We start from the raw sequence: 25,364 nt of genomic DNA, 5'->3' as shown, positions 1-25,364 counted from the left end.
AAAAGCAACCAAAACAAGCTCAGGGAAGGCTTTCCCCTTCGCTCGCCCCCTTCCTCCAGCATTATCTGTCTCCATCGCGGGGAGGATCGCGAGGCTCGCCTTTGCGGAAGACAGGGTCACGGAGAGATCGACAATTCTGTTGCAAATGGCATACATTCGCTAGCAAGAATACAGCCGCGTATTCACAAAAATACCCGCCTTTGCACAAGGAGGAGAGCGGTTTTAGCAGGAGCTGGGGTTTTATTTAAAATGCATAATATAAGATTGTTATTTACAGCGTGCAGAACCTGGAAGGCAGTCGCTTTGCCTGGGGGGAAGACTGTAACCCTAGTTCCTATTTGCTGGGCCAGCTTGGGGACGCAGCTTTGAGCCTAGGGAGTCGCAGGGGGGCGCCCCCAGCAGCCCTCTGGCCCTTGCTCTGGGAGCGCCTACGGCTTCTGGCTGAAGGCTGCTTTAGTTATGATGTCATTCTGATAGCGGAGTGCAAATGTCTCCTGATTCCACCATTAACCGCCTGGCTGATTTGCTCGGTAACGATAGCGCTGCCGTCCAGTTCCCTGACAAACGCAGGACCGCTGAGCCCCAGGAGTTAACTTTTCCCCCTACTGAGGAGGGAGCCGGCTGGCAGAAGTCTTTGGACTGTCTCGGCCTCATGGAGTCACCGACATGGACGACAGGCCCCTGGACGGAGGGAACCCCTGTTTTTCCAAAGTTTGGAAAACTTTGAGGAGGCGTTGATTTCCAGAATACCCTTAATATGTGAAAGCTTGGATTCCAGTTCTGCCCAAGCCGAGGCGTTGGGACACGGCGATGGTGGGGATGCCAGGTCTCAGTGTGGCCATTGTGTGGAAGAAGGGCTGGTGACATTTGAGTCCTCGCTGCCGTCCATTAACCGTGACTTTAATGTTAATACCACTGCGAGTAAACCAGATTTAGTGTTGAGTTTTAAATAGTGTACAATGATTTAAGATTTCTTTTGATTTACTGTTCAAATGAAATTTGCATAAATGTGATGAAAATGAACTTAACATCTGGGCATATGAAAAAAGGTTAGTACCTCATATGTCATCTGCAGAGAAAGCGTCTAAAATGCTTTCACCCTAAACTGGGTTCGGGAGACAGTTCCTGGAGACATAAACGGTAATTATGGAAAACCTGGAGAAAATGCTTTCAATAAATTTGCATTCTCGTGGACCAGTGCTCTGGAAACCCATCTCGTGCAATGCCTGGAGTGCTTAACTTCTCTGCCGGCTTGCGATCCCCGCAACTCAGCAACTTAGCTGCTAGCAGGGGCTGAATTCACAGAAGACTTGAGGCGCGACAGACAGAGGCCAACAGCCCCGTTACGGGAGAGGACAGGGAGGTGGCCAGGAGGTGCAGCCCTACTAATAACAGTTGCCCCTGGGCGGGGGTGGCAAGCGGTGCTGAGACATGGAATTGCTGCCTGCTGAGCACCAAAAAAGCTGACCAATTAGGTTGTCTTACTCTGCCTTAGGTTACCAAAGGCATTTCCTATAAAATCCATGAGCCCAATCTCGTGAACTCTGAACCGCTTCTTCATTTTGGAGTCTGCCAAGCTTGTCTCTGGCGTCAGGAAATCCGAGTTAAACAGCCTTACCCGGTGCGGTTGCCTTTTGCTCACAAGTTGGCTGTGAATGGCACAGGTGTTTGTAAAGTGCCTCGGATGGAGGGGAAGAAAGACAGCAGCGATGCTCGTGAGAATACAGAGGAACTTTTTTTTTTCCCCAAGAAGAGTTTCATAAAAGAAGAAAGCAAATAGATTTATTTTTCTAGCTTGAATGAGGACAATTATAGCTTTTTAACATCCTTGGATTTAGTGTTTTTAATAAGCCTTTTAAGTAAGCTGAAATATTGGCTTGCATTTTGTTCTCAACATTATTTAAAGTGAGACTTGACACAAATTTAAAAACAGAAGTGAGTTTTCAGCAGGTCGGCTTTTGTCCACGCTGAGGACACGTGCCCCCCCGCCCCCCCAGCACGGCTGGCAGGATTGAGAGCCAGGGAGTGCTCGGCTCTGACTCCAGGTGAGGCCTCAGGCCTGGACTAGAGGGATGCTGGCCGTCAGGTGGCCTGGTGCTGTCTTTCAGACTGTGAAGGGTGGATTTGGGAGTCTACAGGCGAGGGTCAAGTTCAGGAACCTTGGTGAGAACCTGGGGGCTTGCTCAGTGGGCGCACACCTGCTGTGTGCACTGCCTGCCTCCTGCAGGGTGGGCCAAGGCAGGGTATGGCTGAGGCTACAGAGGGACTGTTGGTGGGTAGGGGTGGGTGGGGGAGAGGCAGAGGGAGCAGGGAAGGTCCCAGGGGAGGGGGGAAGGGAAGGCTCTGCTGCTGGGTGTTTCGCGTGGTGCCTGGGTGGGAGGTAGACCTTTTGCCAAGCAGACTGATCAGGTGCTCAGATCTGCAGTCTTTAGACCGTGCTGATGTTCCTCTTGGTGGCAGTGAGTGTCCCTGGGGTAGGTGGTGAGCAGATGATGTGTGCTGTTAGGATGAGCTAAGCCAGGGAGTGGCCCAACTGGGGTCTCCGGTGTGGTGATGGTGGTGTGTGTGCACTGGGGGAGGGCGCTGCCTGATGGAGGCACCTGTGCTGGGTGATTTTCTTGTGACCCACAATTACACTAAACAAGAGAGATCCATGAGTTTGTATATGTGTGTGTGTCTGTGTATGTGTGTGTGTGCACGCGTGTATTGGAGCCCGCGGTGCTGAAATAAGCAAAGGGAATCAGAAAGTGCAAAGGAAGCTGTAGCCTCAGGACACAGACCCTGGGGAAGGAAGCTCACTCTTTCTTCTTTCTTTTTATTCCTCCCCCCATGTGGGTGGTCATGAACGGGGCCACCTCTAGAAGATGGGCGTGGAGCCAGCCACCTGCCCTGGGGCCCCCAGCAGTGCCTGGGGTAGGGCTTCTGTTGCCGGCTGCCCCTGGAGCTGCATCGTGTGTGCGGCTAGGGGTTGGCTGTGGCTGGCTCCGTTGGCTATTGGAAGCTCTCCCCCAGCTTTCACTTTTAAACATCATTGTATGTATGTGGTTTGCCTCTTCCATTGGAGTTTCTGCTATGATCAAGAGTATCAACTATTTACTTGGCTTTTCACATGCTCCGAGCTTGCTGGGGTTGGGTTTTATTTTCTCTAAGAAACAAACTCAGATTAGGGTGAGCCCTTGGCTGGAGCTTGCCCGACTAAAATGGGCATCATTTCTCCAGACCAGGGTTTCTCAGCAGTGGCACCACTGCCTGTGTGTGGGGTCTGTGCCGTGCAGGGTGGGGTGTTGGTAGCATATCTGACCTCTACCCTCTCTGTGCCAGTAGCTTTCCCAGGTGAGACTAGGCTAGCCTTGTGCTTAAGATCTTAAGATACCCACATCCTGCAAGAGAGAACCTGGGTTTGATTCCTGGCTTGAGTTCCTAATTCTGGTGTGCACCTGCCTAAAAGGGCATGCTGGGGAGGCAGTGGTGATGGTATAAATAATTGGGTTCCTGGATCGTGTTCGTGGCTCCTGGCTTTGGCCTGCTGGCCCAGCTCTGGCTGATATGGGTATTTGGGGAGTGGGCCACTGGCTATATGTCTGTCTCTCAGATACAAATTATCTCTAGACATTTCCAGATATTCCCTGATGTGAAGGGGAGATCAGGCTCATTCCCCACACGTGGTGTGGCGGGCTGTGTCCTGGGAGCCACAGGGACTGTGTTCGCTGGTGGGGCAAAGACAAGTGGGTGAGACAGTGGATCAGACCCTGCACCAGCTGGGGGTCACCTATGGGTCTGAGAGTGGGGAGAACTTCCCCAGTGGAAGAATTCATCGGTAGGGGGTATCTAGAGCCAAGGAGGGCAGCTCTGCCTGTTTTCTATGTCAATGACACACTGAAGGTTGGCTCTGTGAGTGACAGCTGCATCCCTGGGCCCCTGGCCGTGCCCCACAAACCTCCTGGGGGAAGGAGCAGAAGCTGGGCAGCCTGCTGGCAGGTTAATGGCGTTTGTTCCTTTGTGAGCATTTCCTAGGTGCGAGGCATGGCTTCAAGGGCTTTTCCAGGAGGGAAACTGAGGCAATGAGACTGGTGGACAGTGGGTCCAGAGTTGGCACGCCCACCCCCTCTACGGCCACAAAGCATTCAGCTGTCCTTCTCAGGGACACACTCTAGGCAGGGCCCCTGTGCTCCTTTGCTGACTTGGAGCTCACCTGTGGACCTGTCACCTGCCACCAGGCCTTGGGGGCTGGCTGGTAGTGGGCGCAGGTCCTGGATGGCCACAGCACTGAGGGTGGACAGGAGCCTCTGGCTGGGCGGTGACAAGATGCTGGCGTGGATGCTTCCAAGGCAGTGAGAGAAGCAAGGAGGAGAGGGGTTTCTGAGGTCTCCCCTCATCTACCCACTGCTCTTAGTCTGAGACCTTACAATGAGGATGTTAAGTGGCGTTTTGACAAGGGAAAAATGATCACTGCCGACTTGAGCTGCCATTAACCTGGGAGTTTCCTATCAAGGCGTTGCTACATTGATTACCTGGGCTGTGTTGAGCCTGGGCTTGATGACAGAGGTGGGTTCGGTGTTCCTGCCTGCTCTCTCCCTGCTGGCTCCTGCACCTGCCCCGGCCTTCAGGCCTCCTGTCGCTTCAGCTCACTCCTCACTCTCTCAGGCCACTTGGGACCATTGGCCCCTTTGGTTTTCTTTTTAGCCTTTTTGTTGCTTTGTTATGGAATCCCCCGCTCTCTCTCTCTCCCTATCGCTCTTGCTCTCGCTCCCTCTCTCCCTCTCCTCTCTCTCTCTCTCTCTCTCTCTCACACACACACACACACTTGAAGTGGCTCTATTTAGCTTGCAAAAGCAAACCCTTAAATTCCCCAAAATCAAGATTAATCACAGAAATGCATTCAGTCCTAATGATAATGGTGTTCTCCCTTGTGTTGCTGAGATTCCCGCCTCATTCCCAGAGACTGGAGCAGGATCTGGGCTCCTGAAAGTGTGGGACTGTGGGGCCCTTGCGGGGAGTGGACACTTCTGCCTGTAGCTTCCCAGAACCTGAGCAGGGAGGAGCTAGGGCACGTGGGCGTAGTGGGCAGAAGTGGCCACACGTCAGCATTTGCTGAGGCCGCTGTTGGGCACTCGCCCCATGCCAGGCCCTGCATTTTTGCCGTGTTTAGTCCTCTTAACAACCCAGGGTAGGGCCTTCTGTGCAGCATTCCCAGTGGGGGAACCGAGGGACAGGGCCACTTGTTGCATATACAGAGCAGTGGCATGGCCAAGCCGGGCTTTGCAGCCAGCTGCTGCCCTGGTCTGGGAGGCTCTTGCTCCTAACCCTGGGTTACACCCCCTTAGCACCCTGGGCAACCCTTAGGTCCGGGAACGACAAAATCAGCCTTCCACATAATGTTAGAATGAGAGTGAAAATGTGGACCGGAACTTGCTACTTTGCGAACATATGCATTGTTGTAAATCTGTGTCCAAGAGGAAGAAAATATTTGGAAACTCGGTATCAGCTGAAGAGTAACCGTAGAGACAGCAAACAGATCACACAAATATTATCCATAAAATTTAACCTTCTTCAGTGCCTTGATGTTGCGTTTTATATTTCAAAATATCTAGACACATGTCTCCCTTATTGACTAGAGAAAAAAGGGACGCCAACAAGTTTTTTTTGGGATTTTTTTTTCCCTAGAATTTTCATTCTCTATATTAATGCCTACCGAAGTCTAATCAGGGGAGGCCTTGGGAATGATTAAGGAGAGGTGGTCCTGTGTCGGAAACCCGTGAAGGGCGTCTCCTTGCCATCCCAGCTGTAGTGCTTTTGTTGCTTTGAGTGGGGGTGATGACCTGGTGCAGACAGGGGGTTATTCCTGCAGCCTTGACTCTGCTCTGAGCAGAGCAGGGAGCAGCTCACTGAGGGATCGTGGCTGGATCTGCTCCGGGATCTCAGGGCGCGGCTTCCCAGCATCGGAGCAACTTTTCTTCACCAGCCAACATTGCTTCCGCTCCAAGAAGGTCGGTGCTGGGAGTGGCTGGCCCCTCCACTGGCCTGGGAAGAGTCTGCCAGGTGGGAGAGTGGAAGGTGGTGTGGGAACATGGGGCGGGACAACGCAGCAGCCACATACTGGTGTGAAAGGCTGCCATCTGGTTGCAGGGGCCTGCCCCTGTGCCGGGCTCTGCACAGCCACGTTCCTCCTGGGGGTCCTGCCCAGGAGGGCTCAGAGGTTGCGGGCACCATTTCTGAAGCAAAAAGCCAGACACTCCATCTGCAGTTCTTGTCTTCAATCATTGATTTGACAACTTAATATTTATTTTCTGTGTGTTTTTTGGTTGTTTTTTATTTTGGTTCAGTCCCCTTCCCTCCCTTCCTCCTTCCCCCCCACTCCCGCCCTGCGCGCCTACACACTCATTCTGAAAGTATTTTGCAAACGCTTTGTCAGAGTTGCGGGGGGCCCTGGGGTTTCAGCTCCATGTAAAATTCCCATCGAGCGCATTGGGAAGCAGAAGTAGTGCAGACGAAATGACACGGGCGTTTGCATCATCTGAAAATGTATCGATTAAGGCTGGAAGGGAGCAATTTTCCCCTTTAATGACTGCTGTCATCCCAGGCAAGACACAGCGGCTTCTGAATCTGTGACAAGTGGTGGCCTCAGCCAGGGTCTGGTCATCTGGTGCCCACGCCCGTGCCCCTGTGGTGTAGGGGGACAGCCCCACAGCCTGCCCTTTGCTGGCAGGGATGCTGTGTGCGTGCCAAGTGTTGGCCTGTTGGTTCTTTAGCGAGGGCTGGCTGTTGGGGTCAAGTAACGTATTCCAAATACTGGACGGTGTGCCAGCTTCTAGCCCCGCCCAGAAGAGCTCCTTGCATTTTGACATCCTGCCCTTTTATTTCACTGCCTGCTTGCAAGCGCCCACCCGTCTCCAGAGGTTGACAAGAGCTGGATCGGTGGGAGGTAATTTTTTTTTTCCCCAGGCACTGCCGGGATGAGGAGTCTGGCTCACCGGTGGGGACTCTGCTGTTAAGAAAACTTTTCCCACCCCTTTTGCATGATCATATTGCTCGGAGAAAAATCACATAGTTTTGGTGTGTGATCTCCAGATACCACCTTCAATAAAATAATTTGCTCATTGATCTAAAGCATGAGTGGATTCCAGCTGCTTTGGTCCTCAGAACAGACTTTGGAGTTGGAATCTGTCTCTTTGACTCACTTCTGGGAGGGGCTGGCCTCTCACAGAGGTCACTGGGAGAGGGCAAGGAGGGGGCAGCAGCCTGGGGAGGCAGGGGATGGAGCACTTATTTCTTCCAGGAATCAGAGGGCTTAGCAGAAATCAGTTCAAAATCCTAGTGCGGTAACTTGTGTATAAGCGAGCGGTGATTTGTGCTTTCTGATCTCTGTGTCCCCGGGCAGGCAGACCGAAGGGGTCCTGGGCTGGAGGGCAAACAGCCTTTTACTGACCCGCCATCAGCTGGCCCTCGCCCTGCAGACAGCTGGGAGGAGGCTTGAGGCCGGTCCCCACTTCCTACACGTATGGTTGCTCCCTAAAGAGGAGCCTGTCTAGGGGGATTCTTGGTGTGCACGCTACTTGCTAATTTGTTGCAAGGGCTACCTGGTGCAGGTGTATCGCTTGATGTTTCAATATCTATAGGTTTTTTGCATAATTTAATTTTAAGGGTGTCCCCTCCCTCATTCTCTGATTAAGACACTTATTTCATTGAGCTGAAAGCCTCACGTTTGTAAACGAGCAAGAGCTGGAAGCATTTTTTGTTTTGTTTTGTTTTGCTCTTAAGCTATGGAGCACAGTGATAAAGAGCTCAGGACCAGGGCGATGGGACCAAGTTCAACAGGCAGCTCCTCCACACGCAAGATGTGGGCAGGCCATTTTTATCTTCAGGCCTCAGTGTTCTCATCCATGGAAGTGGATCAATTCCCCTTCCCTTGCGAGGGCAGCAGGGTCGACATAGAAAAGGATTCACTGAGGAGCCCCGAGCCCCGAGCGAGTGGAACGGCAGCTCCGGGGACTGCTTGCGCGCTCCGTCTTGCCGCCTGTTTCAGAAATGGCAGCCCAGCCAGCAGAAGCCCCCGGCGCCAGCCATCTCCAAGCCTGCTGAGAGGTGCCATTGCTTCTGCACTGCCCTGGCTGGTCTTTGGAGTTATTTACCTTGGGATCAATAAGTATTGGCTGATTGATTTCCTATGTTTCTGAAGATGCATTTTAATGGGTCAGCTGAGTTCATGGAGGGGCTGGGGGGTGGGAGTTCTGTCTACATCTTCACTAAGCAAACATTCTCACTCAAGTCCAGCAAATGTCAGCACCACGTTTCTGGCTCCTGTGCACACAGCACACACACCACACATGTGCACACATGCCACACAGCACACACATCGCAGATGTGCACACGTCTACATGTGACACATGGCACACACACCACACGTGTTCACACATGCACACAAGCACACACGTACACACACATATACACAGCAACACACCACACATGTGCATAAAGCACATGGCACATAAACCACATGTGTTCAAAATGCACACCTGTACACACATAGCAATATGTGCACATGTGCACAAACAGTACATGGCACACACACCATGCATGTTCACAATGCACACACGTACACGCATACACACACCACACAGCACCCACCCCACACATGTGCACACATGCACAAACAGCACATAGCACACACACCACACATGTTCACAATGCACACATGTGCACACACATATACAGACCACACAGCACACACAACATATGTGCACACACGTTACATGCACACACCATGCAACTGTGCACATGTGCACATGTGCTACACATCTCACGAAACACACATGTTCACTACACATATCACACACAAAGACACATCACATAGGTGTATCTGTGCACATACATGAGTGAACACACACACCACTCACATGTATGCATTTATACACACACCTAAACACACATACTGGTTGCTGGAATCCTGGTGGGAATATGATAGGCCTGTTGTTTTCATCTTTTCACTGTAATCAAAGTCAAAGACCTCAAGGAGGTGCTATCATTCATTCACGTAAGAAATATTAAGTGCCTTTGTATCCTAGGCAGGGTGGATGCCGTGAACAAGATGGGAAGCATTTTGAGGCCGTTGTATTATACTAAGCAGAGTGAAGGTAGTGCCGACTTCTTCGGTTTCAGGTTCCAGATTAAAAAAAAAAAAACTCTGTGTATTCATATGTACATCCGCACACATGCATGTACTCGTAGACACCCCTCACATCCACATACTTGTATACACAGCCACACCGGCACATCCATATACTCCCCACACACATCCGTATACTCATATACACCTGCACGTGTGTTATACTCATACACGCCTGCAATCCATGTACTCATTCTCACACACACCCATATACTCATATACACACCTACACGTCCATATACTCATATGCACACCTACGTGTCCATATACTCACTCACGCCCACACACACCCATGTACTAATACATGCCATTATACTTGTAGACACACGCACACAATCCATATACTCATATGTACACTTACATATCCATATACTCATATGCACTTGCACATCCACATACTCATATACACACCCGCACACACGTATACTCAAACATATCCACACGTGTTATACTCATATACACACCACACATCTACATACTCATATGTTATACTCATAGGCACACCAACCCACATCCATATACTCACACACACCTGCACGTCCACACATATACACACATATACACACCCACACAGGCGTATACTTCTAAGCACACGTGGACATATCCATATACTCATACACACCCAGACACATCCGTATGCTTGCATACACACCTGCACCTATGCATGTCAGGGTCTTGCCTAATTTGCATACCACCATACATTCACATGTTGGCTTCAAAGGAGCCCAACACTTGAGCATGAAGTATAAAATTAATGACCTGGACCTTGAGCCATGGAGTTCAAGGTGAGTCCCCTAAGACAGAGGTGAGGACTTGCACATAAATCCTTGACTTTGCCCACAGGGGAGGAAGGCGGAATTCTGGCCTGGCTTTCCCTCACTGAAGGGAGAGGAATCCCAAATTTCTACCAAAGCAAAAATGCCTGCCTGCCCTTGACAGGAAGGCATGCCTTGGTGATGCGGTGTTAACAAGCGAGACTCCATCTTCCTGGAGGACATTTGAAACCAAGATCGGAGCATGTCAATAAACCTCAGCTTTTATTGAGTGCTTCTTAGCTGGGAGGCCTGCACCTGCAAGACCTCACTGAGCTCAAGCCTCAGACATCACTCTGCCTCTTGATGGCAACAGGGGGACTTGTGCACGGGGTGCTAGGTGGTGAGCAAGACTCTCTCCAGACAGATCTGTGCTTGTGATACCCGGGCCGTGTGTGCACTTTATCTCTCTCTTCCTTTGTTTCTTTTCTTCTTTCTTCTTAAATATTGATTTATTTATTTGAATGGCAGAGTTACAGAGAGGGAGAGAGAGAGCTCTTACATCTACTGGTTCACTCCCCAAATGGTTGCAACAGCCAGGGCTGGGCCAGGCTGATGCCAGGAGTCAGGAGCTTTATCTGGGTCTCCCATGTGGGCACAGGGGCCCAAGGACTTGTGTCGTCTTCTGCTGCTTTCCCAGGTGCATCAGCAGGGAACTGGATAGGAAGTGGATCAGCCAGGACATGATGCTGGCATTGCAGGCAGCGACTTTCCCCCATTTTGCCTCAGCACCGGCCCCTGCTTGTGCCCTTTCAAGGGAGGCTCTTGATGCCCACCTGGAGCTTCGCTGCACTTGGGATTTCCCAGGAAAGATACTGCAGTGGGAGAATTGGGGCTCATGGGAGAGACAGATGCAGGGGTTGAGTTACAAAGAGCCTGTCTTTCTTGCTCCGTGAACCCTCACGATGTGAGGTCTGTTCCCAGCATTTCTGAGCACAGGAACCATTTCTCTTCTTAAGAGGCCTTTAGGTCAAACGCCTGGGAATAACAGCGGAGGCTCTGGGGATGGGGTGCGAGGGGTACCCACCCCCAGACCCTACAGCCATCTCCTCCTGTCTCCCCCTCCCCCACCGTCCTATACCTCACTCTCCTCTACAGTCATGGTTCAAATCCTTCCTGTTCCACGAGGCCAAACTTGAACACCTGCCCTAGCCAAAAAGCATGTGATGACCCATGAGGCTTGGTGGGGCCAGGCCAGTGGCAGGTGCCCCGCCCCATCCACTCCCATGTGGGGTTTTAGGAGCAGATCGTCTCCAGAGTTTCAGAGCAGCCTGTTGGGGAGACGTGGGGAGGTGGTGCCTGCTCTGGTTCTTCCCCATCCGCAGTGACTTGTTGGCCAAACCAAGGGCAAGAGCTTCAGTACTCGTCTTGTCCCAAGGCCCCTTTGGGGGTGTCTTTTTAAATATTAATTTACTTATTTGAAAGGCAGAGTTACAGAGAGGCAGAGGAAGAGGCAGAGAGAGAGAGAGGTCTTCCATCCACTGGTTCACTCCCCAGATGGCTGCAATGGCCAGAGCTGTGCTGATCCAAATTGAGGATATAGGAGCTTCTTCCAGGTCTCCCACGTGGGTGCAGGGGCCCAAGGACTTGGGCCATCTTCCACTGCTTTCCCAGGCCATAGCAGAGAGCTGGATCAGAAGTGGAACAGCCAGGACTCGAACTGGCGCCCCTATAGGATACTGGCGCTTTAGACCAGGGCTTTAACCCACTGTGCCACAGCATTGGCCCCGGGAATGTGTTTAACGGGTCAGTATCCTGTGTCCAGGGCCCCAGGGGAATGTCATCTCTTCCAGGAAGTGGGCTGAGCTACTCCTACCTCCCTCCCACTTCCAGGAAGTGGGCTGAGCTTACCTCCCTACCAGCTGCCCAAGGCAGCCCCCAAGCTGAATGGCGGCTCTGCCGGGGAGAAGGCCCTGGGAGTGCAGGGCAGGTGATGCTGGCTGCAGGTCCCAGAGACAATGGCTGGCTTTCCAGGGGTCGCTGGGAAGAGGCCCCCGAGCCGTGGGGCGAGGAAGCCGACTCTGAGAAGGCAGCGTCCCTAATGATATGCTACGGGAGGGGAAGGCTTTGGGTACTGGTTGTTGGCTACCTAGGCGCCCATGCTCAGTGATGGCTATGGAATGAATGACCAGAGAGTGAGGGACATGGCCTTTGAGTGGTGGCTGGTGGGGACAGGGGCAAGCGCAGGGAAGGGGGGAATTGGCCTGGTCATCTGGGAAGACCTGCAGGGGAGGCTGGCCGCTGGCTCATCCGTTCATCCTTGGACCAAACTTTGAAACTGTCCAGAGTCCTGGGATTTGACAGGCAACAGAAGACAAAAATCTCTGCTCTTGTGCAGCTCACTTTCTGATGGAGGGAGACTGACCATGAACTTTACGGGTCGTCAAAGGGAGATGCATGTTATGGGTGCAGGGAAAGGGGATACAGCAGGCCAGGGTGCTCTGAGGTCCCCAGTATGTGGGCAAGGAGCCTCCCTGAGAAGCTCACCCGTGAGTGCAAATGTGGACAAGAGCATTGAAGGCTAAGGCAGCAGCAAGTGCAAAAGTCCTGGGGCAGGACTGTGCTGTGTTTGAGGAGCAGCAGCAGTGGCTGCGGCGAGAGGGGGTGGAGCAGTGAGCGGTGTGAGCAGGGCCCATGAGGGAGCTTCCGCTCGCCACACTCCTCTCTCTGCAGGGCTGTGGGCAGCGGCACTCTGCTGAGTAGATGTTTGCTGAGCACTTACTATGTGCCTGGCACTGGGGGCACAGAGGTGCACCCGACGTCCATGGCTCCTGCTGCTCTAGAGAAAGCTGGCGTTGTACTGATTGGTTCTGCTGTGGCCACCCAGAGTATCAAGGCCGAGAGGAGAGGGCGGTGGGGAGACCCCCCTCTGCAGTGAGGTGGGAAAGGGAGGGAAGATTTCCAGGCAGAAGGAAGAGCAAGGTTGCAAAGACCCTGGTGGTTTGAGAAGAAAGAAGGCAGGAGCTCCCCAAAGAACAGTGCGCACTTTCTTTGCAGGCTGTTCCAGCCGGAGCCGTGATTTGCCGTGAGCAGAGCCTGTCAGGGGACATCGCCTGGGGGACAGTGTCCACCAGCGACCACCGTCTTTCCTGCCTGATGGCCGCTCCTGCCACCCAAAGTCTGTGTCTCCCTCCCAGGGCTCGCTCCCTCTCTCCCTGCTTGCCTCTGCCTCTCTGACTCCTTCATCCCATTGGCAGCCGCCACGCCACGGGCCTCCTCCCCTGTGCCAGGCACGTAGAGGAGTTTGCAAATAAAGGGAGCTGTCAGGGCAAGATTTTGAAGCTCTCTTACGTTGCCGTGGCTGTTGATCCTCACAAGGGATTCTGTGATCTCTGTCTCTTCTCTCCCCGCCGCAGCTTCAAGGGGTGTCCCTTGACTGCCCAGCTCTGGCAAGAATCGGCTGTGCTTCGTACGGTCTGGGCACAAATGCGCTGGCTCCCCTGCCTTGGCCACGCATGGCTGGAGTCGTTTCACAGGGTTCCGTGGTCACGGTCAGGTGCAGCACTGAGGGCCAGGGCGATGAGGGGGAACTGGGAGACTGAGACTCCTGCCCTGCAGGGACACCCGGGCTGCTGCTTTACTCGGCTGTCTTGGAATTTTTACTTTTTTTTTTTTTGAGAGGCAGAGTCAGAGCTCGTATCCTCTGGTTCGCTCCTTAACTTCCCATAACTCCCAGGCTGAAGCTGAGAGTCGGGAACTCAAATCCATGTCTCCCACATGGGCGGCGGGGACCTACCTGCTTCCCCAAGCTCCTGCTGACTCCCAGGGTCTGCAGTGGCAGGCAGCTGGAATGGGGACTTGGCCAGAGCCAGGAATTGAGCCCAGGCGCTCTGCTAGAGATGCGGGCACCTTCACTGCTGTGCCGATTGCCTGCCCTCTGGGGCTCTTTCTGGGAAGGACAGGTTGGCAGGTAGACCACGTCCTTGTTTGTGTCACCTGTAGGGCCATACGGGACTTTGGGATGTGAAACTAGAAATCGCTCTCCTTCTGATTCGTGACTCACGTTATCACAACGAGGACTTTTAACTTCCGTTTTTAGGGGAAATGAAGTATACCCCGGCTCTCGAATGCCAAACCTTCTTCTCATCATTTGGTTTTAAATGGTTAAGTAAATTTCATTAAATAACTGTAAACATTCCAGATACTCCTGCATACATATCATATTTCACATAATCGAAATGTAGATGCAAAATATTAAAATGTAAATGACTCAATGGGAAAATTATGGAAACAAATGTGTGTCTTTTATGACACTTTTAGAAAGGTTGCTTAAATTTCTCCCCTTCCTTAGCAAAAATCCACGATGAATTAAAAGCACAGCAATGTTTAGGGGCACTGTAAAAAATAATCCTTGAGACTAAAGAAGCAGGCTCTGCTAAGGCGTTCTCTCACTGTTTTGATCTGTTCAACTCTATGAATATATGTTAGCTGTTGTCCACTTACTAATTTGATTATTATATGAAAGGGAGGGGGAGAAAATATTCCTGTAAACTAATTCACTCTCCAAATGCCCCTCCAGGACCAGAGCTGGGTCAGAGCCAGATCCAGGAGCTGGGAGCTCAGTCCAGGTCTCCCCTGTGGGTGGCAGGGACTCAGTTACCTGGGGCGTCACCTGCTGCCCCCCAGAGTCTGCATTGGTAGGGAACAGAAATGGGAGCTGGGACTGGAATCAAACCAAGGCACTCCAAGCTGGGGTGTGTTTTTGTTTTTTAAGATTTATTTAATTATTCAAGAGGCAGAGTTACAGACAGAGAGAGGAAGAGAGAGAGAGAGAGACAGAGAGAGAGAATCTTCCATCTGCTGGTTCACTCCCCAGATGGTCACAACGGCCAGAGCTGCGCTGATCTGAAGCCAGGAGCCAGGAGCTTCTTTCAGATCTCCCACGTGGGTGCAGGGGCCCAAGCACTAGGGCCATCTTCTACTGCTATCCCAGGCCATAGCAGAGAGCTGGATCAGAAGTGAAGCAGCCGGGACTTGAACTGGCCCCCATATAGGATGCCGGCACTGCAGGTGGCAGCTTAACCTGCTACACCACAGCGCCGCCGCCCCCTCCCCCCATTTTAGTTTTTAAGCATTAGTTGGAAGAGTGTTTTTGCCCAAGCACATAACATAGATCTAAATTTGTATATCATGTATTGTGAAATTTGAATCAACAGTCCTTCTTGCTCTTAAGAAATCTTTCTGTCTATAGTCGAAACTGGGAAACATTTGGTACTTTATTTTAGTCACTATCACGAATTTCCATGTGATTGTTCTATATTCGTCTTGAAAAGTGACATGAGATTCCTTTGCCATAATAAATAGCAAATAATGTAATAAGAACAAATGATAATGCTAATGAAAAAATTATATTTTTCTCCAACTTAGAGAAGAGTGCCAACAATAGGTAGGATAAAATAAAATCAATATTTTGACAGTGCTCTATTATGTCTGGCTCATTAATTCGGAGACAACTTCTCTGTTCAATCCTAAATCATAAAGTGTCAACAAATACTAGTTTTAACGTCTCCTCTCATTCCGATGCATTTAATGCTTTGTAAGTTATTTTTGGAAGAAGATGAATTTTGATTCTGCAGATGTATAGAGATTGCATTGTGTAGGTTTTTGTCTTGAAGAACAATGAAAAAGTTTTGCCATTGCAATTTGTATTCCAGAGATGGTTCACTCCAGTCTCCAGTTCAGTGCAAGACTGTATGGGCTTCTATATGTATGCATTCCCATATATGAGTAGATAAGCAAATGAATGTTTATGTAAATGCATATGTACCTGTACCCACCACACACTCATACACTTAAAAGCCATTTGCATTCACGTTCATTAATTTTACCTCAAGTTTCACTTAGCTTCCTCTTCTTTTCAAAGAATCCAGAGTTTCTGATTTCTGAGTACCGATTGTCAGTTGATTAAGGTCAATGCCAGCACTTATTCAGGCTCCTATCGACTGGAGACACGTGATGTAAGTGATTGATCCACCCTCGACACAGCATTGCTAATTTTCTATTGTAACGGCCCTTTCCATCTCGCCCATTCTTCACCCCCAGATCTTCATACAGTATCTCAGAACGATCCATCCCCGCCCCCCAGCTTCTGTGCTGTTGCACTAACGCAGAATTGCGCCTCTCGCTCGTGCAAAAAGTGTGTGTGTCACTGCTTGCCTGTCCTTTGTTTTCCAGAGATCACAAAAGCCTGGGATTTAGAATAGCAGATAATAACATACAGTGCATATTATTGATGCTGCTTTAATTGTCTTATTGACAAGTCACTTGAACTTGGAGAAGCATGCTAATATTTATCATCCTGTGAACTCATGTGCATTTTCTTGACTCAAGCCATAATTACAGAAGAATTTCAAAACGCAGAGGTCCGCCTGCCCTGCCTCACCTTCCCCCTGTTCGGACAAAAGCTTCCAGACCACTGCATCGTGGGAGGGCCCTGGCAGCTGGCTTTCTCTGCTCATCGCCCCTGCCTGAAGCTTCCAGCGTCCAACGCTTCTCTCTGGGGGTGCTGTGGCCGAGTAACAAGTAATCATTAGGTGGGGTAACCCCTAGCACCTGGCTAGGAAAGCAGGCAGTGGGATGACCCACCTTAAGCAGCCCTGTTTGTACAGGGCAGCACCTGTGGCCTCTGGGTTGCTCAGAAATGGTTGTTTTTATTTTATTTTTTTTTTGTCAAAGAGACGGTTGTTTCTTTCTGAGCGTGGAAATGCTAGTGCTTAGAGGACCTAAGAGAGGCTGGGAAGACCCTGAAGCCAGGACAGAGGTGGTGAGGAGACCAAAGGCCATGTCAGGAGGGTTTAGGAAAACTCCAGCAGATAGATGGAGCCACCACGGCCCAACCCTCGTCTCCTTGGCTTTGCCTGCCCTGTGCCTCACCCGCCAGCCTCCAGTCCAGCTGGCCTTCTCCGGCTCCTTGAATACACCCAAGCGCTCAACGTGGGTCATTCCCTCTCCCTGTCGTCCCCTCTCTTTCCCTGGCCCCCTGCTCAGCCCAGGACCCCCTCAGCACCGCTCCTGGCTGCCCGTTCTTCCATCCTGCCCGGTTGGCTGCTGCCCCCTCCCCCTCTTCCCTTCCCTTCCTGTCCCTTCCGGAGTTCGTCTTCTTTGCTCTGGTTGATTGCTTCCTTGTTGCGCCATCTCCCTCTCCTGCAAGCCAAGGCCCTCCGTGGTCTACCTAACGACTCTACTTTGGGCACGTGGAACACTCGGAAGCCAGTTATAAATGTGTGTTGAAAGAATGCCAACTTTCCTAAAGGGATACATGGGTTTGGGAGTTTGTCCCTGAGCCTTGGGGAATGCCTGTGCCACAAAGCACAGCCTCCTGACCCAGCCAGAGGTGCCGCGACAGGTGGTCAGAAGGCCACGCGTCTCCATATGAAAACTTGTTCCGGTCATTGCCAAGATTTCCTGTCTCCTTGTGGGGGCACCGGCTGCTGGGTCAAGGCCATTGCCTCTGGCTTGTGTTTCGGCTACTTCCCTAGCGTTGCCCGCTGCGTCTGAGCTGGGCCAGGTGGTCCCCATCGGGCCTCTCCCTTGACATCAGTACGTCGGGCACGGACAGTGCGACTTGGGTTCTTTGCCACTGCTGAGAGCCAGCTGTGCGGGGCCCTGATGAGCGCAGGCAGGCTTGTTAGCGCTGTGTGCGCGCCGCTTCGGCAGCGCTCGATGGGGGTCCCTGGGCAGAGGCGGCGTGGAGCCTCGGGGAGGATGCTGCTGTGGCTCTCTGATTGGTGACTGATGAGTGAGGTGGAGTAACCCCACTGGCTTCAACAAGACACTCGAATCACGGAGGATGATTGCACAAGCGGAACGAGGACTTCAAACCTAGGTCACATCCTGTTGCCCCAGTGCCTCCCATCTTGGGGAGCTGGGCGGGTGCTTGTGCAACGTGGAAAATCTGTTTTTCTCAAACGCACACCTTTGCAAGCCAACAGCAAGCAGGAGTTTCTACAGAGAAAGAAGAGATGGGCGGACCTCCAGGAGTGGCTGTCCCGCGGGTCTCAGTTTTCCCCGTGTGTGTTCCATAGACTTCTTCAGGGATGCAAAATCTCTTCCTTTCACCCATATCACTGGTTTAGTGCAGGAAGTAAATAGAAATGTCCTCTTCCTGGGCACCTGACTTCTCAACTGGATGGCAAACTCCCTGCAGACGGAAGCTTCCTCTTTCCTCCCTTCCTGGGCCAGTGCCTTGCCAACCGTGGACTTCTGAATTGGGATTATTTCCCATTGAAGCGTTCCTGATTTATAGGCTTCTGCGACTTTGAAAACCTGTTGCCATCTACTCGGTTGGTGTAATTAGCTTCTGTGTTTCCGTTTCAGTAAGTGGAGAAGTCTACTGCTTATTATTATTATTATTATTTTAAATAAAAATCTCTAAGATTCTAGCAGGGAGATTTGATTTGAAGTTGGAGCTTTTGGGGAGTGAAGCTCTCATCTCGAATGGCTGTGTGATGGCTTCCTGCTCTTTGCCCCTAATTAAGCAGGGAATTCCTAGTTCCCACCCCAAAGCTGGGTGGACCCTGGCTCTTCCAGTGTCCCGTGGGAGCTGGGCATTGGCTTACCGTGTTGGCCACTCAGCCTCTGTTCCCCAGGGCCTGGGAGTCTCCAGTTCAGTGGCTGTGTCTCAGCTCTTGGTGTGAATAAAAATAAAATGTGTTCCAAGGCACCCTTGGTGGGCCCCCATCACAGGCCGGCGAACAAAGAGTAGTGGTACACAGGCGGCAGGCCAGTAGCCCAGGTCTTGAGCTGTGCAATTCCTAGCCCTGTGGGGTCTCTGTCTCCCCATCTGCAAAATGACGAGGATGTGCGACCCTGACGGGTCTCAAACTTTGGCAGGCAAGCTGAAGACTTGGGATGCTTGTTACGCCTTCTGATTCCTGGGCCCCACCAGGTGAGGCCACCCCACCGAGTGGGGGTGTGTGCGGACCCCATGCTAATGTGGGCGGTGGTTGTCAGGTCTTCTCTGATAGTTTATGAAACGAACCGGGAAAAGTGGTCCAACATTAGGAAAACCTTATTTGTTACTTACTTAGGTTTTCTCCGCATTTTGCAAAGTTGGAATATGTTCCAGGCCACAATCACAGAGGTCCCTCCAGATGCTTAGCTCTGCAGAACCTGTCCCCTGGCACTGCAAGTGACAGCTTTGGGAAGACCCAATGGGGCCACACAAAGCCTTCACTTGACCTCAACCCACTGAGGGTGTTTTTGGAGTCCCACCTGCCAGAGCTGGCCAGAGCTGACCTGGACTCGGCTACCTCTTTGTGTTTGACTTCAAACCAAATAGAAACTAGTAGAAGATGACAAGGGAATCGCTGCGATTTACCAACAACAGCAGCCTTAACTGTCGTTCTGTGAACTTTCAGCTGCGAATAAGCAAGCAGGTGGACGGAGCTTGGCTGGCTAACAGATCTTCAGATTTCCATAGGGTGACATGGGGGCGGTGTTGTGGAGGGCCCAACTTCGGTGAGCATGCATGATTGGCAGGAGTCTTCTGACCTCTTACCTTATAAAGCAGTCATTCCAGGTGAGTTGGAAACTTCATAGCTCCCTAATGGGCGGAGCGGGCAAGATGGGATTAACACAGCTCCAGGTGCATTTGACTTTTGACCTTGGCCAGCAGTAGTTTCTGGTGCCTGTCAGAGTATATCCTTTAGCAAGGAGGACCCTTGAGGACAGGGGCGTCCAGCCTTTCCTTTTGGCTTTGGAGCACCCCTCTCCCTGAGGTTGGGTGACATGAAGCAGAAAGGATGAATCAGGGTGTCAAATACAAGAACCCCCCTTGCTGACAAATGGGGGGTCACCCGCTCCGAGATCTTTGGTTGTGCATAATGAAGGTGTCGTTCAGTGTTTGACTTTTGTGCCTTTCATACAGATTTGATCTTTTTTCTTTTTCTATTTGACAGAGTTAGACAGTGAGAGAGAGAGACAGAGAGAAAGGTCTTCCTTCCGTTGGTTCACTCCTCAAATGGCCGCTACGGCTGGCATGCTACACCGATTTGAAGCCGGGAGCCAGGTGCTTCCTCCTGGTCTCCCATGTGGGTGCAGGGCCCAAGCACTTGGGCCATCCTCCACTGCACTCCTGGGGCCACAGCAGAGAACTGGACTGGAAGAGGAGCAGCCAGGACTAGAACCCGGGGTGCCGGTGCCGCAGGCGGAGGATTAGCCAAGTGAGCCACGGTGCCGGCCCAGGTTTGATCTTAAAGGACGCTTCTGAGTCCTGTGCTCACAAATGCATGCTCCGTTTTTTTCCGTGCATTTTCCTTGGGTTTTGGGTCTGTATTTGCCGGTAGCTTTCTTGAAGAAGGTGTATGCCTAAAATACCTCTGTCCTTCCACTGTTCGGGCGAGATTTCTTCAGTGCCTAGCGCTGGGCTTCCAGGCTGTTGGAAATGAACATCTTCATACCGATATCAGAAATGAGGAGGGCGCTGCTGACTGCACACGTATTGTCCCACGAGATCGCAGCAGCCCTGTGGGGTGGGGCCGTTGGTGTGATTTTCTCAGACAAGGGCCTTGAGTGACTTCTGCACAGCAGGTGGCTGTGTCCATCCCTTCTCCAGGAGATCTCTCTCGCCCACCTGCTGAGTCACTGTGACTGTTTATTTCATGCCTGGGATTACTCAGATTTGGTCAAAGCGGGGCGGAGAGAGATGGAGCTGTTGCCTTCTTGGGGGCTGGAGGTGGAAGGTCAGAGGCCAGTTCGTGAAGACACCAGGTTGCAAACTACTCCCACGCACCCAGTTCCCATCCGTGCCCCCCGTTTATGGTTTGGGGGACATCCTCTAAGTGGCGTCTTCCCTGGGAAAGACAGTGCCCCCCGAATCTGCCCCCTCGCCAAGTAGGCGAGATGTAAGAACATGTTTTCTATTGATTTTTAAAAGCAATTCAGGACCCAACTGGTAATAATAGGTGTGACCCGCGCTGTCTTCCAGGCAGTCACAAGCAGCTCGGAGCCTTGTTGTGCGACTCTGATGTTTGGGATGTGCATTCTTTGAAGATTACTTCTAAAGCAAGGCGTCCAAATCCTTAATTCACGATTCTGTCTATTCCTGTGGTGTTTACATTCCACCATGGCAGAAGATCACTGCAGAAGAGAAAGATGAAAATGCACTTTTCAAAAGGCCTTTCTTACACAGGCCGCCTTCAAAGACCCTAACCCTGTCCCCTCTCGCAGGCGCCGCGGCCTGCGTTTTATCTAGAGGGGACATGTGCATGGGCGGAGATCTTAAAGGTTTGTCGCGGTGTCGTGACCCAGTGAGGCTGAGGTCTCGGGGCGCCGAGCTGCGTGGAGGGAGTGCCGGTGCGGTCCGGGGCAGCCGGGCAGGTTCCTCTGGCTTCATCGTGTCGCTGAAGTGCTTTCGTGTGTTTCGCTGGGGAGCGCCCTCTGCTCTGGGCAGGAGTCGGGTCTGGAAAGGGGTCTCAGGAGAGTGGCCCCTGGGCTGACTGGTTTGGCTCACAAGCAGAGGCGGGGCTTGCGAGAGCTGAATGCTAAGGGAGTCTCTAGTCTCTGAGTCTACCTGGAGAAGGTGTTGAGCGTTGGGGTGTGAGAGCTGTGTAACATGTAGACCCCCTAATCATCGAGATGACCATGCCACTCCCCCTGCCCCATCCGGGTCCCAAGGCACTGAAATGCATGATTAAGACAAGCACCTGATTTTCCCAGTGACAACTGCTGCTTTCGTGTCTTTTAAACACACATCTCGCGGGGAGTAGATCTCAAGTGTCCCTACCTAACCATGCTGCCCTGCGTTTCGGGGGGGGTCTTCAGAGCACACACGTGGTCTGCCCATCTGGTTGCGCAGGGCTCAGGTTTGAGGTCTCTGCTTTATGATGGCCGTGTGGGGGCCTCGCTGACTTAACTCCCAGCATCCCCAAGGAAAGCAGCTCCTTGGATGCCTAAGATCTGGGAGCATGGGTGTCAGGGCCCAGATGGGTGTGGTTCTGTAGGACACTCTGTGCCTGCACTGGGGCAGGGCGGGCATGTTGTTTCTGCCTCCCTCCTCTTCACTGACACAGATGGCGACGGCACGATGGTTCGTGGGTAGACCTAAAGGAGGACTGTCAAACCCTATACAGTGTGGCTGCAGATAGTCCTTACATCGGCCAGTGCACTGACTTCCGGAATATGTGGACAAAGGAGGAGCAGGAGACACAGGTGTCCCCCGGGGCTGTGAAAACAGCCTCCTGGACATTTTGCTAACCCCACCAGGGATATTTGGCCTTGAAATAAAGCAAAGAGATAAATACTGTATTTTTTCCACTTAAAGAAATGCTTCCTATACCCTTTAGGGAATGCTCACTGGCTGGCCCTGGTTGGCTCTGGTTGGCTTTGCTCGTGGAGGGCCTTCCGTGGTCCGGGAAGCACTGGGAGAGGACGGCAGAGTGAGGAAGGGACAGGAATGTTGCTGTGGGTGGGGGCAGCAGGCCGAGAGCATCATCCAGGCTGACTACAATTCACTCTGGGACGTCTATTGTCTTTTGTACCTGCGCAAATTACTGGGGGGGGGGGGGCGTGTGCCCCTCCCCTATGTTTTTGAGTGACCAGACACTGACCCTGTGACTAGAACCAAAGAGGTGCCCAGAAAAAAAAAATCATGAGGATCATGGTGGCTTAAGGTGGGATAGAGACTGAGACAGGTGGCGTCTTGATCGGGTCATCCCAGGTAAATCAGCTTGGCAGCTCCCACCTGCTCAGTGAGAGTAGGCGGGGACGATTCCCAGCTACGAGAAATTCAGGGTGTCGCTGTCTATTTTATTTGAGAGAAAGACAGATGGATAGATGTATGGAGAGGACCCCCGTGTGCTAGTTTCCCCTCAGATACCTGCAGTGACCACTGCCTGGGGCCAGCTTCGGGAGCCGGGGACTCAGGTTAGTTCTCCCATGTAGGGGGCGGGCTCTCCATCCCTTGAGTCCTCAGCACTGCCCCCCAGGGTCTGCATGAGCAGGGAGCTGCCGTCAGGAGCCAGCGCTGGGAATCGAACCCAGGAACATCCTAGCCGGCATCTCCATCCCTAGGCCAATTGCCCACCTCGAATGATTTTTAACAGTTGCTATGATTCGCATAAAGCGGATTTAATTTGACTCCATTTATTGCCTGGTGCTTTAAAGGAGATAGTGTTTCGAAATGATGATGCTGGTGGTGATGGTGATGCTGGTAGCAAGAGAGACTTGAAAAGATTTGGAATCGGTTCCTGAAGTGTGCACCCACAGGGCTCCTTCCAGTGGGGACTTTTACCCACGAGGCAAATCTTCAGCCCTCGGGGGCCCTCAGTTCATCAGCCTGCTAACCGCAGGGAGACCCTCCTCGTCAGATGTGGAGAGGGGCCTTAGCTGGAGTTTCTAGAGGCCAGTGTGCATGATAAATACTGTTCATATTCAGAAGGAAGAATTGATTTTAAAAATGTGCCTTTGATTCACTAATCTCTGACATTGAGACATTTTTTGAAGTCTGTTGCTATAATTAGAATTCTATAAGCCATTTTATGTCTCTATCAAAATTTTAAGAGACATAGAAAATTTAAGGATTTTTTTTTTTGTGTCTGTGGGGGTCAGTGGCTTACAATTCATCATATCGACATGAGCCCTTCTGCCGGCTGGGCCATGGTGTGGAGCAGCGCCTCGGGCCGGGACTCACTCAGGCACTGGGGCTATGTTGAATACAGCCCTGGGTACTGCCCAGTAGTGTGGAACCTGGAGTTTAAGAATTGCTTGTGAAGTCAGGTGTGTTTCTCTCTCGTGTGAGTTTGTTCTCTGCCACTGAAACGTGGGCAGCCAGGGCCAAGCTAAAGGTGAGTGCGAGTGGTTCAGACTCCAGGCTGCCTCCCCACCCACTGGCCCACGGGCAGGCTGGGTTCCTGGGGACATGGGGGATGGCGCCACACAGCTTTAGCTGGGCTCAGGTGAGTCACGGCCGGCCATGCCGCGAGCAGGGGTGCTCGGTGGCCGGTGCTCCGTGAGCTGTGTGTGAGAGCCCTTCCTTCCTCAGAGCAAAGCAAGGGGAGCAAATGAATGCTTCATCAGATTAGTGAGTCAGAGAAGACGCTAATCCTGGCCCAATGCTTCATGTCTACTTTTTTTTTTTTTTCCCCTTCCTAAAGCAAAATCCGTTTCTGTTCTTAAAAAAAAAAATAAAATAAATAAACCAGTTTGCAAAAAGACTGATCTAACCACAATTGAAAAGGGGGGGGGGGGAGGCGGGCGTGCCGATTAGCATGAAGATGAGTTGCACTTTAGCCGGGCTGAAACTTGTTCCTAACAGAATGTTAAATACTTAGTGAAAAGAAAGATTATGTCTATCTAGTTACACCATTCCTTGATATATGCTCCATGTCAGAGTGCCATTGTCTCCTGGGTAAAGACGGAGAGTTCAAATACCCACTATCTCTCCCTTGGTGCTCCAAACGCTCGGCTTTGAAGTTTTTATAATCCATCTGTCATCTTCCAGCAAGGAGGGCACATGTTCTGCACCACTCAATTACGGCCTTCTCCTCTGCCAACTCCAGCGAGACAGGAAAGAATGTTATGGGTGGTTGAGAGAAACTGTCAGATACACTAAATTCCTGGGATTCATGCAGACGGTAGGAGCCCAGGATGGGGACATAGCCCGCCTTATTGTTCAAGTGCGTGAGGGATACACTTGGCGTTGGAGCTGAGCTCCTTTGATTTTTTTTTTTTCCCCTTTCTCTTCCGGAGAGTTGTCTTAAATTTGATTGTTCTTGTTTGGGAAAAAAAAAAAAAATCATTCAAATCTCCTCTGGAATGTGGAGCCTCCAATGTGGACTGAAAAGATGACATTTGTTTTAGCTGACAAGGAGCCCGGGAGCCCACTGTGCGGATATGGGGAGGTAGCGGGCGTGCTTTTGTTTCTGCAGTTTCACTTTGAGGGAAGTAAGGATTTTTAGCCGGGGCTTGTTAGGAGACGAGGACTAGAGCAGCCGGAGCGCCATAGCAATGATTTTCATCGGCACGAGAGCCGAGAGCCCCGCGCGTGCACGCGTTCTGCCATCTGGTGAGATCCGGGAGAGTCAGCCCTGGATGGAGGAGTCTTTGAAATGGGTTATTTTATTTAAAGCCCATCTACCTTGGAGTGGTTAGTGTTGCTAGCTGTGCTGTTAACTTCTCACTCATTGAGTCACGGGTGGTTAAATTCGTTGTCTTATGTGAAATGAGTGTGATGATCTCGGCTTAGCCTCTAGTGGGTATTAATTCACATTATGAAATATCCCAGAATAATTTAGCACCGTGTGGTGTAATTTGCATTTTTACTCAAGATAGGGGCATTGATAGTGTCTCTGGATATATTCTTTTTTTTTGCTCTCCCCCAATTCATAGGGGATGGGTCTCGTGTGCAGCTTTCAGGGTGGCTGTTTGTGGGGTTACTGCTATTAATTTTG

General features: G+C 51.5%; 1 protein-coding gene across 6 annotated transcripts in view; it reads left to right on the top strand.

Annotated features, from left to right (window-relative positions):
* ZNF536 (zinc finger protein 536) overlaps positions 1 to 25,364 on the top strand; it is a 458,035-nt gene that overhangs the window by 4,804 nt on the left and 427,867 nt on the right. The window lies entirely within an intron of this gene.

The sequence above is a fragment of the Oryctolagus cuniculus genome, chromosome 18 (assembly GCF_051225735.1).
Source record: "Oryctolagus cuniculus isolate XC-2025 breed Fujian yellow rabbit chromosome 18, ASM5122573v1, whole genome shotgun sequence".
NCBI classification, from domain to species: Eukaryota; Metazoa; Chordata; class Mammalia; order Lagomorpha; family Leporidae; genus Oryctolagus; species Oryctolagus cuniculus.
This window is presented reverse-complemented; position numbering and strand designations above follow the sequence as displayed.